This window comes from Halichoerus grypus, chromosome 11, assembly GCF_964656455.1.
Source record: "Halichoerus grypus chromosome 11, mHalGry1.hap1.1, whole genome shotgun sequence".
NCBI classification, from domain to species: Eukaryota; Metazoa; Chordata; class Mammalia; order Carnivora; family Phocidae; genus Halichoerus; species Halichoerus grypus.
In genome coordinates, this window is record NC_135722.1 from 28,573,395 (window position 1) to 28,590,277 (window position 16,883).

Below are 16,883 nucleotides of genomic sequence, written 5' to 3' on the forward strand. Positions count from 1 at the left end.
TTAGTTCAGCACTAAGAAATCATGATGCAAACGTAGGTGCTTTCAATGGCAAGGATAAGGGTGGAAAGAAAGCTTATTGCTGTATTTCCAACACAACACAGATTCTAGCACTGCTGGAAAGAACGGTGCTTGTTGTTTTCACCGTGGTGCAGATTTCCTTAGGCAAGATCAATGGAAGTAGGGCTTTGGTAGATATGCATATGTTTATGTGACTGGGGCTATGTGTGTGTCTGTGGGACACAGAAGGATTTGGGGGAAGGTCACCGTGACCCTTCACGTGGATTCAGCTACTCTGAACATGCCATCAGCCTTAGGTAACTCATTTCCTTCTCATTTTACACTGGAAACACTCATATCTTGCTTAGGTTAGGTTTTCTCAAATCTTGCTACACATCAGAATCACCTGACCAACTCTGAAGAAGTACAGATTTTTGAAGCCATACCCCCAGAGACTCTGATTCTCCTTCCTGAGGTAGAGCCCAGCAATTTGTATTTTTAAAGCTCCCCAGACGAGACTGATGTACACTCAGTTTGAAATTTACAGGTTGAGGCTCAGTGCTGAGAATTCTAGCACTGAGCTCTAGAAAACTTGAAACAGGTGCGTATTCTTTGGGACCAGACAGGAAGCATTTGATCTTGTCTCTCTCATTTGTCACTTGTGTGCTTTTGAAGAAGTTAATTCACAGAGGATGAGCCTCAGTTTCTGCACCTCCAAGACAGTGGAGATAGTACTTACTTTAGAGGATTATTATGAGGATTAAATTAGGTGACGTTTTATAATGGATGTGGAAGAGTGCCTGGTGGTTTGCTTAGGGTAATGATGATCATTTTCTGGCCTCAGTACTGCTCCTAAGTATTTATGTGAACTTGAGCAAGTCACTTAGCCTCCAAACCAGTTTTAGACTAGAAGTGGGAGTTTTAGACTAGAAGATCAATATCAGAGGAGCCTTGGATTTTTATTTATCTACTTTTTTGAGAGCTCTGTGTGTATATAGAGCAGAAGAACTAACCTTTACTCACCCAACCTGGAGAAGTATCCCAGCCCTGTGCTAGGATTTACAGATAAGCCTGGAAGAGGACAAAGAGCGTGAATTCAGATTGGCCATCCCACTCGACAGTTTGGTTTGTTCTCTGTAGAGTAGAAAGTTGAGGTTATTTTCTCGACAGTTGATCATTTTTTTTCCTAGCTTTACTAGTTGGTATCCAGAAGGACTGATGAGTGAATACAGGAAGTATATTTCATTTAAAAATCAACCCGACAATGACTATGAACGCTTACTTGAGGACCTACTATATGCCAGGCATTGTTCTAAGCCTTTTTATCTTTTATCTCATTTTCCTTAAAATGCCTTTAAGAAACGGACACTGCTGTGATTCTGATTTTGCAGGTGAAAAAAACTCAGGCACAGAAAGATTAAGTAACTGCTCAGGGATTGCCCAGACTCTGAGTGGCAGCATCCTGGTTTTGAGTTTGACTACGGGGTGCACCGTATGACTGAGATGGTGATGGTAGCGGTGTGGTAATTGGGGGTTATAATCTGCAGTGATGATGTCCAGCTTTACTAATGTACATCAGTGAATGTTTTTTATACGCAGGTGGTAAAGGGCAAGAGAACAAACAGTAGAAATTGGTCCTATCCAAGTGTAATCTGAAAACTGGTCTCAGGGTAACGCCTGATGTCGGTATGAGCATTTCTGAGCGAAGGGCCAGAGAGGGAGCTTTTCCATCCTCACAGCTCTCTTCTTAATGACGATGCAGGAGGTGAGGAAGGACCTCTGATTGGCAGAGAAGCTCTGTGTGGAGTTAAGATCATTTTTTTAATACCTGAAGTTGATTTTTGAAAGACTTTCGAAGGCACGGAACATGGAAGGCCGTTCCTGAACAAGCCAGACTTTGAGACACCTCCGGATTGATAGTTGCTGAAATGATGATAGCAAACAGACTTCCTCCATTATCCGAGCAGATTCAAATCTGTATAGGATAAGGTTTAGCTACACCAGCTGACGGCTGTGATGAATGAGGGAGTGAGGCAGATCTTGCAGCATCTCAAATTTAAAAAATAAATAAATAAAATAAAAATTTTAAAAATTAAAAAAACACACTAAACACATAGTAATTCAAATATGTGATGTAATGGGGCATAATCCGTTTTTGATGGCAGAAATATGTGATGTGATGGGGCGTGAAGACTTCAGACAATGTTTATGTCTGAGCAGAATTGATGTCATTCAAAAATTGTTTATTTTAATAAGATGGTTTAATCAAGAAGGTAGGCAGGATGCGTCTTCTGAAATGTTATCCTAAAGTTGTTTTTACACATAACATGTTGTGATTTCCAGAAAGTTTAAACTATTTCCTGCCTAGCACTTCTTTACAATAAGGGAGATCTTTAAATGGAATTTGTGTCACCCATAGGAATTGCTGTACTTTGTCTTTTGACTAAGAATACAGAGGTTGATGAAAAGCAAATTTCAGTTTCAATATATATTTTGGAGGTATAGTAATTTGGATCTCACTGTGAAGATATTTTGTTAAAATTAATAAAATAAGATGAAAACAGAGGAGGAGGCAAACCATAAAGGACCTGTAACTCTAGGAAACAAACAGAGGGTTGCTGGAGAGGAAGGGGGTGGGGGGATGGGGTAATTGGGTGATGGGCATTAAGGAGGGCACCTGATGTAATGAGCACTGGGTGTTATATACAACTGATGAATCACTAAATTCTACCCCTGAAACTAATAATACAGTATATGTTAACTAAATTGAATTTAAATTAAAAAATTTAAAAAAAATTAATATCCCCAGAACTGCTGATAATCTGAACATTGATTTGGGAATGCCCGTGCTAGCCTTTCTGTGCAGAGAGCACAGATTTTCCTAGCTCTCCCATTTATTTAGCCCTTGGGCGGGTTTCTGAACATCTCCCTGTCTCTGTTTTCTCATCTTTAAAGTGGGAGATAGCAGCATTACTTCTTCCATGTGGTTGCTATGAGGATAAATGAGTTAATGCATCTGCAGCACACCAAAGACTTCCTGGCATAGAGTAAGCATCTAATGAGTGTGAGCTATGACTGATTACAGGGGGGTTAGTCTTCTAAATCTACTTTATACCTTTGTCCATCTTCATACGAAGACTGTTAGACTGGGAGTCAGATGGGGTGCATTCGAGCTTAAATTCAGCCGCTGCTGATTGAGTGACACAAAGCCAATCACTGAACTTCTATTTTTGTAAAATAGGGCCAACGAGGTCTGCCCTAGTATCTGTAATCCACCACTCGCTTAAATAGTCACCAAAGCTAAAATTTTCAAAGAGTATCCATATTTGCTGGCATGCTTGATTATTTTAATATCTTGTACACGTTGTAACCACTTTCACTTAAGAATTTGACTAGAAGCAAAGTTTGGGTGGATTTATACCAGAGCTTTACTCCCTTCAGAAGTTAGGTTTTTCCATCCCCAAGATTCACCCATAGGTGAATGCCTGCTTAGTAACCCATTAGTTACTCCAGCCCCCAAATAATGTAAACCAGTTTAAGTTTGATTCCCAGGCTTTTCCAGTGAATTTTGATATTACTAATGGTCTTAATTTCCAAACAAATCAAAATAAGACCCTTCATATGAAGGATTTCCATCCTGTCATGGGTTTCTCGAAGGTGACTGCCATCCCACCAGGAAGATAGCTGTAACTCCCGTATTTTAAAAATGTGGATCGTGACTTGCTTTTAGTATAGAAAAGGAGTACTAGTCCGTATTCATTACACTGTTTTAACTTGTAGCACAGCTGAAAGCTTCCCAAAGATGAGAGAGAATTAAAGCAATGTCTCTAATTTACAATTTAGCCGGGATCTGTATGGGGAGAATAACTCACAACACTTCGAAGGATCTGTGTGTGTTTGCAGTAGGAGTGCACTGTGGTACTTCTTAGATTCCTGAGGAAGAGGTCTGGGGAAATTCAGTGGTCTCCCTACACAGATGAAGACGTAAGTGTGCTGCTTTCTCCCGGAAGAAAGGTGCTCCCTTGGAAGGAAGGCAAGAGCTGACTAGATCCAGACAGCACCCCTGCCTCGGGAGGCCTCATGGCAGGTTCTGTGACTTCTGTATATATTCCTTCACCATCTTGTTCTTCCAAGTATCTTGAAGAAAGGAATCAAGCCTGATGTATTAGCATCTTTGGGAGTAACGGTTTAGACACAGCTTTTCTTAACTTCTCCTATTATGCTTTTCTGTCCCTCTTTGGGGGAGAAAGAGAGGGTCTCGTGTTGCCAGGAGGTTAGGTCTGCCTAGGACTTGGGTCCCACGACAGGAAAGCTTGTGGATTTCTTGTATCCCTCGTGTTGATTTTCTGCCACCACCTTGGTTCCTAATTTCCTGTTTATGATCACTCTGAGTTCTGTCTTTTCCAAAGGCTGAGAGTATGGCTTGAAGGAGGAAACAAAATTTTAATCTGTTTGTCTGGCCAAGGTTGGGGGGAAGGTGGAATTTTTGAAATCAGCTTTGTATTTTTGGTTACTGGATCTATAGCCAGCATCTTAGTACAAACAGGTTTCAGGAAACGCACTCACCATTTAAAAATCGACCAGCCCCTTTGTTTTTTTGTTTTTTTGTTTTTTGTTTGTTTCAATTGCTCTTTTGATGGTAAGATGCTGTGTCGAAAAAAATACAGGTACTAACTGATCAGGAGCCAAGCTGCAGAAAGTAAAAAGCCCATAGTGCTCCGACCCAAGCAGAGCAGTCCTATTGTTCCTCGGTGGCTGCACCTTGTTCCCCTCTTGAACAGAAATGCAGGGCTGGTCTCCCGTGGCTTTTAATGAATATGAGCAGGGCTTTCCGATGTCCAGGAATTTGATCTCGATGCTGACCAGGAGGTCAGGAACAAAGAACACACTTTTTCATGTTAGAGTAGATCCAGGTGTAATTTGTCAGATTTAGTAACTGTGGAGGAAGTGCCTTAACTTCTGCGGCAGGAAAATTAGATCGGGCCTAGGTGGTGTAATTCTAAAATGGCTGCAGGAACAAGAGAAAGCCCATTGAGTTGCATCTGCCAAGGAAGGGTGAGCAGGATGTTTTTTTCCCCTCCTCCCCTCCCCTCATTGCAGATCCACAAACATGTTGAGTTCATCCATTCATTCATTTAGGTATAATTTTCTCAGCATTTTTGAAAGTGGGAGTTGTTAAGTGTTGATGCCTCTCTCTGCAGCGTTTGTAATTGTGTTTGCACAGAAATAGCTACAAGGTTGCTCACATTTCCTTGTTCTGATCAGTGCAATAGTACTTTATGTTTACCCTGTCAGAAAAGCTTCAGATGTTTTTATTTCCCATTATAAGTTTTATAATGCATCATGTATTTTGCTGACAGTCTTCACGTTCTTGAAATAGTGAACAAATTAACAGCAGATATTGAGTAAGAGGATTAGGAAACCAATTGGCAGCTCATATGATAGAATTCAGATATGGGGATGGGTGGAATGGGCTCATTTATTTTATTTTCACAGTCATACTTTGTAATTAACTTGGGCCAAAAAAAAGGAAAGAAGAAAGAAGAAAAAGAAAAGAAAGAAACCTCTCCATGTTCAGCAGGAAAGTCCTTTCATGCTAAAGAACAGGAATGTACAAACAGTATTGGTTCCTACCACTGTCCCAGGGATTCCAGCTTTTATTCAGGAGGGTTCAGAAAGGTACTCGCACAGAAAAAGGTCTGTGTATGTGTTAAACAAATATGCACTCTGCTTTTACATGATTCTGTTTAAAGGCCCAGGGTAACATTTCATTTTTCTTGGCACGGGGCCCATAGACTCTCCCATATGAAACCTATGGGTGTTCTGCCCTGCTCTAGGGTTACAGGCTCTGTTTACATTTTTGCCTGTTCCAGAATGCAGCTGACTGTTCTTAAAGCTGCGTGGGATCAGATTCACTTCTGGTTTAACAAGTGCCCTGTTTATTTGAAAAAGGAGAAAGCAAAACCGATCACTTTGCTTTCTACGTCCCATTCATAGCCATATCAGTAAGTAGCAATTCTGAAGCCGGCTTATGCAGGGCCCGTGCTGTTGGATCACACTCAATACCTTTCCACCCTGCTCCATCCAGACCCTTAAAGTCTGTCCTGATGCCTTTATCTGACGTGTCGGTGGTAGCTGTGTAAAAGAATGTGGAGGGGGGCATAGAAATGTTTGCGTGCATTCACATATGCTTAATATCAGCTATTGGCATAAATTAAATTTTTGCTTGCACGTTCTGAGAGATGACCTCAACTAGCAAATGACAATAATAACCTCACATGTGGATGATGACTTCACTCAGAGAACTGTCCCATGTATTCTCTCAGTTGGGCTTCACAACAATTCTAAATAATTAAAATTTAAGTTAAAAAATAATTCTAAATGATTGAAGCAAGCAGAGTATGTATTAATAACAATAATTAATAATAGCAGCATTTACAAGTGCCTTTATGTCAGGTGCTGCTCAGTATTGCCTCCTTTTGCCAGAGGAGGCCTAGATAGAATTTTTGACAGAGATGGTGACTTGCCCAAAGGGATTGGGGAGAAAAAGGACTAGAATCCAGCCTTCCTATGCGGAGCTCCTTAGACTAAACTGGGATATCCTAGTAACCAGATGTCCTTCTACTCCTTGACCTGAGCTTAGCTTTTTCCATCTAGTTGCAGAAGGGGCACACAGAAATCCAGGCTAATACTCTTCAGGAGCTCTCAGGATTCTGAGTAAGGTGCTCCTAGGGGGAAAGTAGGATATTGAGGAAACAGTTAAAGGAATGATCCAATATTTGTTTGCCTGACGAGCTACAGAATCTAGGGTTTTCTGTGAAAAATCTATGTCTCAGTGTGTCATAAGACATGGATCACCTCCTTCTGGTCCTTCTGCTCCGTAGAGATGACTCAAGATTCCTTTGCACACACATCCGCGGGGAGTAAGTATTGGGTGCCTGTGGCTTTTTTCCCTCTGTGGCACCAGGTAGCGGCTGAGGAATACCGCAGCCCTCCGCATATGCAACAAGAAGGCAGTGCTGGGAGTGTGCCCTTGCTGAGGTCAGGCCTGCCTCGCATGGGTCCACACCCCAGGCTCCAGGGAGCATGCATGCCCTGGCCCTTACCACTGAGACCCAGCCGGCTGGCTGGCTGCTGGCCATTCTTTCATTTTCTCGTATAACACGAACAGGCTCCTTTTCAACCACAGTCGCTGCTGGGGGATGGAAGGCGATGATACGGTGGCTCTAAGCTCTATGAGGGCAGGGTCCCTGTCAGCTTTGTTCTCTGCGTCCCCTCGGGGAGCCCAGTGGGTGCTCAGTCCGTATCAGCTGAATGAATGAAGGAGGGCGGTGGTGGTAGAGACATGTCTGTCGCCGACAGACTGAAGGTAGAGGAGTCATGAGTTGCAAAGGACAGAATATTTCCAATATGAGATCAAGCATAGCCATGAATCTATCAGGAGGACTAGAGATGGTAGAGCAAAATGGAACAAAACAGAGCACTAAACTATGTTTGTGAGCTTTGTTCCTATTAGATCCATCCTGAACATTCATAAATATAGAGAGTAGAACGTCTCTCCAGGTGAGCAATGTTTAATAAAAAGGTGAGGAATGGGAGTAGTTGGACAAACCTAACCTTGAAGGCAGTGAGAGTTTTCAGAGGAAGACTCCAACAGTATTTTTAGGTTCTTTCTTATCATTTCTGTACTTCAGATGCCTTATCCCCAGGCTAGGAGCAACTGTAGAAGTTTCTATTAGAGTTGAAAACTGTTTCTTGAAGCTGCAGCAAAAGTAGGTAGTGTAAAGTGTGAGTTTGGTAGGAAGCTAGACCAGCTGGGCGCTCAGAAAGTTCTTTGGACATTAGAAACCAGTTATCAGACATGTGGTATTCTCTTTTCTTAATGGTCAAATTCCCAGTGGTTGAATTTTTAGAAATGAATAAAGTCATGTGGATTCTGTGCCATTTCTTTTCAAGCTCTTTGACCAACATGGATTTCTGATTTTATACTCTGAACTGTAAGTGTAATGTGAATTTCTCCAGGTATCACCAGATAGTAAGTGCACTGGGGTCCGGTTGACAGTCTTGATCCAAATTTGCCTGGTTCCAGTCACTGCTGCTGCCCTGCCTCCCGCCGTGCACTTCTGCCCTATAGAGCCCATGTGCCCCCTAGTGAGTCCCAGTAACTCCCCAGGTTCATTTAATCGTCCCAATGATCAGTGATGAAGGTGAAATGGGCCCTGGAGCACACGTTCTGGAGGTTGCCGCTGCCACGGAGTGCTCCCCTTTGGCCCGGCACCACATCTGCACGGTCTTCCTCCTTTTCCGCCTTCCGATGAGTCTGCGGGCTGCCCAAGTTGCTTCACAATAGGGGCGTGATAATCAAAGCCACGCTCTGTTCTCTGCTCCACAGGAGAGAGGCCCTCTGCCCTTCTGGGCTGCTCTGTGAGAAGCAGTCAAGACATGATGTCACGCACCTCCTAATGATTCACCTCTAAGCCCGTGGGAGCTTGTTGGGGACAGGCCAAACCATGTTGTGCTCAGGGACATCCCTCTGACAGGGAAGGCTTTGTTGAAACTGGGTTAAGCTCTTCTTTCTGACTTGCTCTTCCCTGAAGCCATCTGCTCCTCAGGTTTATTAACAAACTTCTGGCAGAACCTCCCCAGTGGGCAGACGTACCCTGAAAGGTCTAATCCCCAGACTGGACGTAGCTTAAACACCTGCAACCCTGTTCTCCCTACTGACGGGAGGCAGTGGAGGGTAGAGGCAGCAGACTTTAGAGACAGGATGCATTTACTTTGTTAGGCAAGTTATTCCATCTCTCTCAGCCGTACTTGCATCTGTCAAATGGGTATGCAAGTAGTAATAACTACTATATATTAAGCATCACCCACATTCAGGTACCTTATATCACATCGTTCTTAAGTGTTACATCGACCCTATAAAGAAAATAAGATTATCCCCATTGGGGAGATGATAAAAATTGAAAGAGAAGTTAACTAACTCACCCAAAGACACACATTTCCTGAAGTGGCAGAACTGGAAGTCAACCCCAAAGCCATTATGTTTTTCACTACTTGGCGTATTTTTATGGGATTAAAATGTGGTCATGTATGTTAAGTTCTTGGCATTCGGTAAATGCTCGGTAAATATTATTTTCTCCCCTGGAAGGTAACTGTTGTGTAGTTTTATAACGGTTATTATTTTTGTTTGTTTATTTGGTTGGTTGGTTTTGTGTTTGTTCTGTTTTATTTTCTTTTTTTGTGCTGGTACATCAGGGGAGAAGGGGAGAAGTGAAGAGGCAGAAAAGAGATGAATAGGAAGCATAATCTAGAAAAATGATTCCTCCAGTTTGTGTGTGTGAGAGAGAGAGAAAGAAAAATTTTTAAAAGCAAATAGTGTACAGCTTCCTTGCATGGCAGGTTGCTTAGGATCTGGGTAAGTGGAAACCATTTAGGAAAGGTACCCCATACATGGGCTGCATGTGGTCAGAAGACATGGAAGTGTGAATAGATGTCTGTTAAATGAAGACAGAGGGGGCATTTTTAAGGTCACTTACATGAAGTATCATTTGAAATGTATGAGTAATGCTTGGTAGTGCATTTTCACCCAGGAAAAATAAAGGTAATCTTGGATGGAGACTATAAATTGAATGTGGAATGTTCCATGGGGCCGCTCAAACAGGAAGCTAATGGCAAATGTGAAAGCCTGTGGGTTCACAGAATGTGCGTGCATTCTGTAAAGAGTGATGAGATGAGTTACAAATCTGCATTAATCCAGGGGAGGACTTAGAAAGACTGTTTGGCTCAAATATGAGAAAAGATCGGCTTGGTTAAAGTGTAAATACAGTTACTAAGACCAACAATGTCCAAGTATGAAATTTGTGGCAAAAAAGAAAAAGGCAACAAAGGGAAACACTTCGAGTATAAAGGCAAATTAGAGAAAGTGGTTAGGAACCAGCCTCAATAAGATTCTTCCCAAGATAAAATTTCCCAAGCCAGCATCTGAAGGTGCTGGTGATAGTTTGGGTAATTTAGATACTTTCAGTCCTAATGTCCCTAATGTCTGGCATGGTCGATTTAGGATAGATCACATCTCCTCCTCCCCCCCCCAAAAAAATAGTGCTAAAATTTCATATGATCCTACAGTAAATCAACATTGAAGGCTAATAAAACCAATGATGTTTATAAAGGAAGAAAAAAGTCAGAGTTGACACACTGATTTTCCACTTTTTTGTAAAACTGGGTAGGCACTTATTTTACATATTATGTACAAAATGGTTGTACACGAAACTAAGTGCCTCTGATGTGGCTTAATAACTGGAGATCACTGTTTTTCTCACTCGATTTCAAGGTACAGTATATACTGAAATTGTGGGGCATATCAATCTTAATACTGAATACTGAATACTTTCCATACCACCGGAGGGTTCATGAGCAATGGAAAGTAGCTTGGAGTACCATGGTTCTAGAAGGAGGACTACCGAAGACAGAAACTGGGCAAAAACTTCGTATTGTCTTAATGATTTAAAAATCTATCCCCCTCTCACTAGCCATAGTTGGGGTCTCTATTTTTATTGTAAATCAGGAATCAATTTTAAAAAAAAGCCTTCTTGCTTTGATCTTTACAGAACAAAATAAGAGATGCTAGACTAAAACCTAATCAGAAATTGTTGATGGCAAGACTAGTTGGAAATATGCTGTTGGCTTGTTACTAGCCACCTTCTTGCTCTTTTTCTTCTTTTCCTTTGGTGTTATGCCAAAAAAAAAAAAAAAAAGATTGTGGAAAGGAAGTTTGTTTAAGAGACTTAGTTTGTGGGGTTTACTTTTATATTATTTAAATAAATGAATCCAGGGTGCCTGGGTGACTCAGTGGGTTAAGCGTCTGCCTTTGGCTCAGGTCATGATCTCAGGGTCCTGGGATGGAGCCCTCCCATCAGGCTCCCTGCTCAGTGGGAAGCCTCCCCCCCCCCCCATGCTCTCTCTTGCTCACTCGATGTCTCTCTCTCTCTCAAATAAATAAATAAAATCTTTAAAAAATAAATAAGTAAATAAATCCATAGGAAGCATTTGAGAATGAGGATTGTAGGTTTTGCTTATGATGCCTCTGTTACTAAGCATTCCTTTGATACTTACCGTTTTTTCAAAGGAAATAGCAAGGAAGTTCCTTTTCTTACCCAAATTCAGCCTCTCCCTGAAAAAAAAATATAATTCTGTAAGGACAAGTATTTACCTGTAGGTTGAGCAGAATGAGTAGGAAAATGGAAAACCCAAGTGTGTGTGTATAATGCTGGCCCTGAGCTTTGTGCTTTTAGACAGCACTTCCCAGAGGTGAGTTCTGTGTGGTTGCCCCTTGCAAGGCAAGCTTCGAAGGCAGGCCTGTGAAAGCAGGGGGATATCCGGGGTATTGAGTACCTTCCTGTGCTCAAACACATCGTATGTGCTGTTCAATATTACCATTAAAGGGAAGATCTGGTACCAAGGAAGGTATTGGTTTTTAAGTTTATTTGCTAGAGGAATTACCTTCTGGAGAGTTCGAAGTCTCCTGAAAAGCCAGAGAGAAACACGATCACTTCTTTGGAAATTTTGAAGTTTGGCTAGCCTGTAAACCACAGGCTTAACTGTGCTCTGGAGTCAGTTCTGAGATTTTGTAACTGCTGAAATTTATGATTTTCATTATAAATGTATTTTTACTTTGTTGATTGTTGCAATAAACAGAATAATTGGATTATCGATAACACGGAATACAAATATGGCAGAGAAAATCCATTCCCTGCCCATTGACTCAAATACTCTTCTTCTGAACGACACCAAAAAAGCTTTGTCTACAAAAAAGAGAGAGAGAGAGACAGAGAGAGAGAAGAAAAGAAAGTAGTTGCTGCAGAAAATCATCAAGGAGAAAAATCAGGCAAAAAGTAGACCTCTCCATTCCTGAAGATTGTTTCTCAAGCTGTGTAAACTGTCTTCAGTTTACCAGATCTGACATGGATGAAGATTTTACAATTCCAGTAAAAACTCATACACTCACCTGGTTTTAGTCATTCAAGAGTTAGCATCAGTCATCGGAGAGCAATGGTGTGTTTTTCTTCTTATGCTTGGCACTGAGCATTTCAAAAGCCATATCCCCACCAAAAATATACAGAGGGATCGTAACATTATAAAGAGTGTATATAAATATATAGAGAAAATGAAAACTGAGAGGTAATACACCACAAATATAACAGCGGTTTTCTTTTATGAGTGTTCTTTTTTTTTCTTTTCATTCTACTTTCCTGGGATTTTGTATATGCTTAGAGTGGTTAAGTTTCATTTTTACAGTCAGGAAAAAAAGCCACATTCTCCAGTTGTAAAATGTGTGTCTAGGGGTAATTTGGAAATTGACCCTCTTATTCTAACTTTGTTCTGTCATCGTGAATCGAGTTCTTGTATATTTGTGCGCCTGCCTGTATGCACACACTTCACAGATTACCTGTGTCACCGTGAGGCCATTGCAAAAGATGGGGAGTTGGACGCATCTGTCCCAGTCAGCAAGTGTTGTGGATCGCCTGGCTGAAGTGGAAAAAGATTCCCTGAAAGCACCCCGCCCTGAAAGCACCCCGACTCATGCATTGTCCTGCTGAGAAATTTTGTCTCCTCTTTTAAATCAGAATGTCCAAAGAAGGTGGAACCTAGGTGGCTCATTTGGTGCTAGGCTGACGGAGAGAAGCCAGACCTCTTTGGTGCTGCATTTTGAGTCATCCCTGAATGTGACACCCTGGTTTTGGGTCAGTAAATCTGGCTTTAGAGGAGGTGACTTGAGTGGAGGGGAAAGCCTGGTGTCTACCTTTGCTTATTTGTATTCCAGTGCTGTAACCTCCCCTCCTCGCGTGTGTCTTTGTTCTATTAATCTGCAAAACAGGGCTCGGCTTGTGATTAGTCCTTGGAGCTTGTTTCTATTAATCAGTCTGCAAAACAGGTCGACTTGGATGCTTTTGTTCCAGAGCTTAATGCGTTCTCCTTGTCAGGCTGTGGTTCAGGCTGCTTGGTTTTGCCTTAACTGGGACCAGGGGGTGAAATTTGGTTTTTATATGCTGATTGCATTGTCAAGAAAGAAAACACCATTTGAAAAGACAACCAGAAAATGCTAATGTAGAATTTAGAGCTATGTTTTAGGAGGAGGAAAAGTTTATAGAAAATATAACTTCTGTAACCTGGTTGTGTTGTGCAGTTGACCAGAACAGAAAATAAGGCATTATTCATATCATGTAGTCTGGAAGTATGGTGTCTAGCCAAGGTTGCCTATTAATAATAATTTTATGTGTATTTGTAATGTAATTCTCTTTTGATCCTTAAAGTGGGAATATCATCCTTTTAGCTACGGTATTGGGTAATTATAAGAAAACCCAACACAGTCTTGTGAAATTCTTTACTTTTCACCCTACCTTGTGCTGAATGACCTTGCCATAGATTAAAATTATTCTACCTGTTCGGTAGGGAAAACTCGATATCTTAATTTTCTTATCTTCGTTATCAAGGGACGTGCACTGACCTAACTGTGGAGATAGAGTGTGGGTTAACTGAGTGATGATTATAAATTGCTTCGTGAAGTGCTCATTATCACCATTTTAAAAATTCTGCTAACTCTAATGTGCGAAGGACAGAATCGCTGGAAAAGAATTTTAATGCATAACTTCCCCCAGTGACAGTGACGCTGTGGGAAAAACACAGTTTTCTATCAGAAGTTGTCTTTTATGACTCGAAAAAATTCTAGTAAATTTCAGCATTCATTATTTGTGAAATAACTGCCCGTGCTCCCTACTCCCTCCCCCCCGCCAAAAAAGAAAGAAATCTGTTGAAGTACAAGCAAGGAGCAAACTGTCAGAGTCCCAAATTAAATTTGTCATCAGTGATAAATTTAGTGCTGTAAGATACTTTAATAAGTGCTTCAGCTTGATTTATTGGTTTTGTTAGTTAACAAGAGTATATTATGTCTTGTACAGAACTTAGCAGAAGCAATTTCTGACTAGACCTTCCTTGATTAAAAAAAAATGAAAGTCTCATTTTAGTCGTACTGGTAATTATTTTAGTACCAAATTGGAAGGTAAGCACTCTGCAGTCTTGTCATTAATATTAAAAAAAAAAAAAAAAGAAAAATGTCAAAATGTGAAAGGGAAGACATTTGAAAGGTTCTAGTTTTTTATTTTTGTACATACTTTATTTCCTTTGTGTGTATGCAGTGTCTTGGCTGTTTTACTGGTTGGAGCTTTAAGTTGCAGCCCTTGCATGTATAATCACTAATGAGTGTCAGGATTCAGCTGCTAATTTGAAAGGCTTTGTGGCTCTTTCACCCCAGACACTAGCAGCTTCATTAGGCTCTGCTTTGTCCACCCTGCCCTTTGTTGGCCTCTAGATCACAGTTAAATACCAACATTACACCAACACCCCCCCCCCCACCGTTGAAACAGTCCAGGCCTGATTCTTTTGGTGCATATCTTATCAGAATCTGCTACTGACATAAACTTGGGTGCCTCTCCAGCATGCCACATAATTAGGATTACCTTCCCCCAAAGAGGCCCTATTTCCTCACACCCGGGGGTGTTCAGTTGATTAGAGATTTTGAATTTTAGAGCATTTAGTGAATTTCTGTCTGTCTAAAAAAAAGTTTTATAAAGCATAGTCTTTAAAATATGTTTTTAAGGATGTTTCAAAGAAAGCAACAGAAAGGTGTTTTTTTTTTCCTTGACTTGGGAAAATACTTGCAATTTATTATTAATGCCATCAAATAAGAAAAAAATAAAAGAAAATCAAATATTATTTTTTTTTTTCCTTTTGAGGTTTGTCTTTGGGATTGCACTCTTCTTAAAATCAAACCAGATAGCAAGCAAATGAAGAGCTTTGTTTGTTGTGCTCTTTTAAATATCCCGAGAAATAAAACATTGGAATGATTTGTCAAGCTTCTGATTGTCGGGAAGGAAAGCCTTTATTTTACAGTGAATATTGTTTGTAGATTCTCCCCCTACTGTTCACAGTTTCCAGAGAAGTTATTCTGCATTAGTTTAAAATTTTACCCTATATATGCTATGAAAAACGGTTGTCAGTTAGAGGTATCTTTTGGCATGGAATGTGATTATCAACCATGAAAATAAATCTTTATAAACTTTTTTCTCATCAGATCCAGTCTTCCAAGCCAGGTCTCCGTTGATCTTATTTTGAAGTGGTTTGAATTCTCCTTCCTTTTTACGGGAGAGTCATAAAATTAGAGATGGGAAAGAGCCCTCCGATTGCATCACTTTTTCCAGCCCTTCGGCCAGTGTGCTCTCTCTCCCTCCAGCATATTCCCTGGTGTTCCATTCAGCCTAGTTTAAGATACTAAGACCAGGGAGGCTTCGTGTCCAGTCACCTCTGGGAAAATGTCCCACGGTCCTTGACATGTGGATATGCTTTTAGGCATGCAAGCTAAAGTTTTTAGCTGCTTTGAGAATGCTTCAACATTCTTACACTCATTCTCTTTTCTTATTTCTTGCTTCTACACCCTTGGGAACTTTTCCCTGTCTTGGTCAAAGAGCCTGTATGTATTGTGAATAAAGAAACAATGCACACATGCATGGTTTTGTCTTTTTATCGTTCTTATTCAAAATGACAACATTAGTTAGGGGATTTTCTCATTATTGACCATGTGTCTAAGATGTCCCTAAATTTGAATGGTCCATAAATTTTATCTATAAATGAATCTCATAAATCCTTAGCCATTTCATAGATCCTGGAGCTTGTCAGAATCCTGTTAATATTCAGACTTTTTAAGAGTCTAGAAACAAGGGGCGCCTGGGTGGCTCAGTTGGTTAAGCGACTGCCTTCGGCTCAGGTCATGATCCTGGAGTCCTGGGATCGAGTCCCGCATTGGGCTCCCTGCTCAGTGGGGGGTCTCCTTCTCCCTCTGACCCTCTTCCCTCTCGTGCTCTCTGTCTCTCATTCTCTCTCTCAAATAAATAAATAAAATCTTTAAAAAAAAGAAAGAGTCTAGAAACAAGGTGAGGACTCTGTGAACACTTGTTTTTAGATGGAAATATATTGAAGGCCTTGGTTCATGACACAGGGTCATCACTGGTCTGTGTATAGGCCTTGTTACTATCATGATATTTATCCATTTATGAATAGTGTAGTAAACATCTGTTAGCCCACACATAGCCAGAGAACTAGCACACTGACAATAATTTGTATTAATCTGTGTATTTTCCCCTTTTGTCCCTCCTTCTTCTGCAGGTAAACATTAACTTGAATTTTGTCTTTATCATTCCTTTGCTTATTTAGATTTGTCTTTTTTTTAATAATTTTTTATTTATTCATTGAGACAGAGAGATACAGAAAGAGAGAGAGAGCAGGAGCAGTGGGGAGAGGCAGAGGAAGAGGGAAAAGCAGACTCCCTGCTGAGCAGGGAGCCCGACGTGGGGCTCCATCCCAGGACCCTGGGATCATGACCTGATCCGAAGGCAGCCACTTAACCATCTGAGCCACCCAGGCGCCCCAGATTTGTCTTAACATACACACACACACACACACACACAGACGGTTATTGGTTTTAAACTTCATAAAAAAATATTATGGGCTTCTGCTTTACTTAAGGTGGAATAAGCTCCTAACAGATTGAACCTCCTACAAGTAACTATGAACTCTGGAAAAATGAAAAATAACTACCTAAGGACTTTGGGGAGTAAACACAAGCAGGTAGATTTTTGGAGGGGAGTTGAAACTTGGAGGAAGTATCAAGCATAGAGTGAGTTTTCCATTTCTGTGGTTTTTCTCTGAGGGAAGCCACAGTTGGGCAGAGTTATAGCATTGGGTGGCTAAAATTCCAACAGAGAGTCTGCACTCTTTTAGGCAGGAAGAACCCTTTGAAGAAGATCGTAGTTAACTAGAGCCACCACAGAGTG

The 16,883-nt window shown here is 41.0% G+C and overlaps 1 protein-coding gene across 9 annotated transcripts in view; it reads left to right on the forward strand.

The window, feature by feature from the left end:
• Nucleotides 1–16,883, forward strand: part of MPPED2 (metallophosphoesterase domain containing 2) — a 170,516-nt gene that overhangs the window by 84,247 nt on the left and 69,386 nt on the right. The gene's annotated exons all lie outside the window — the stretch shown is intronic.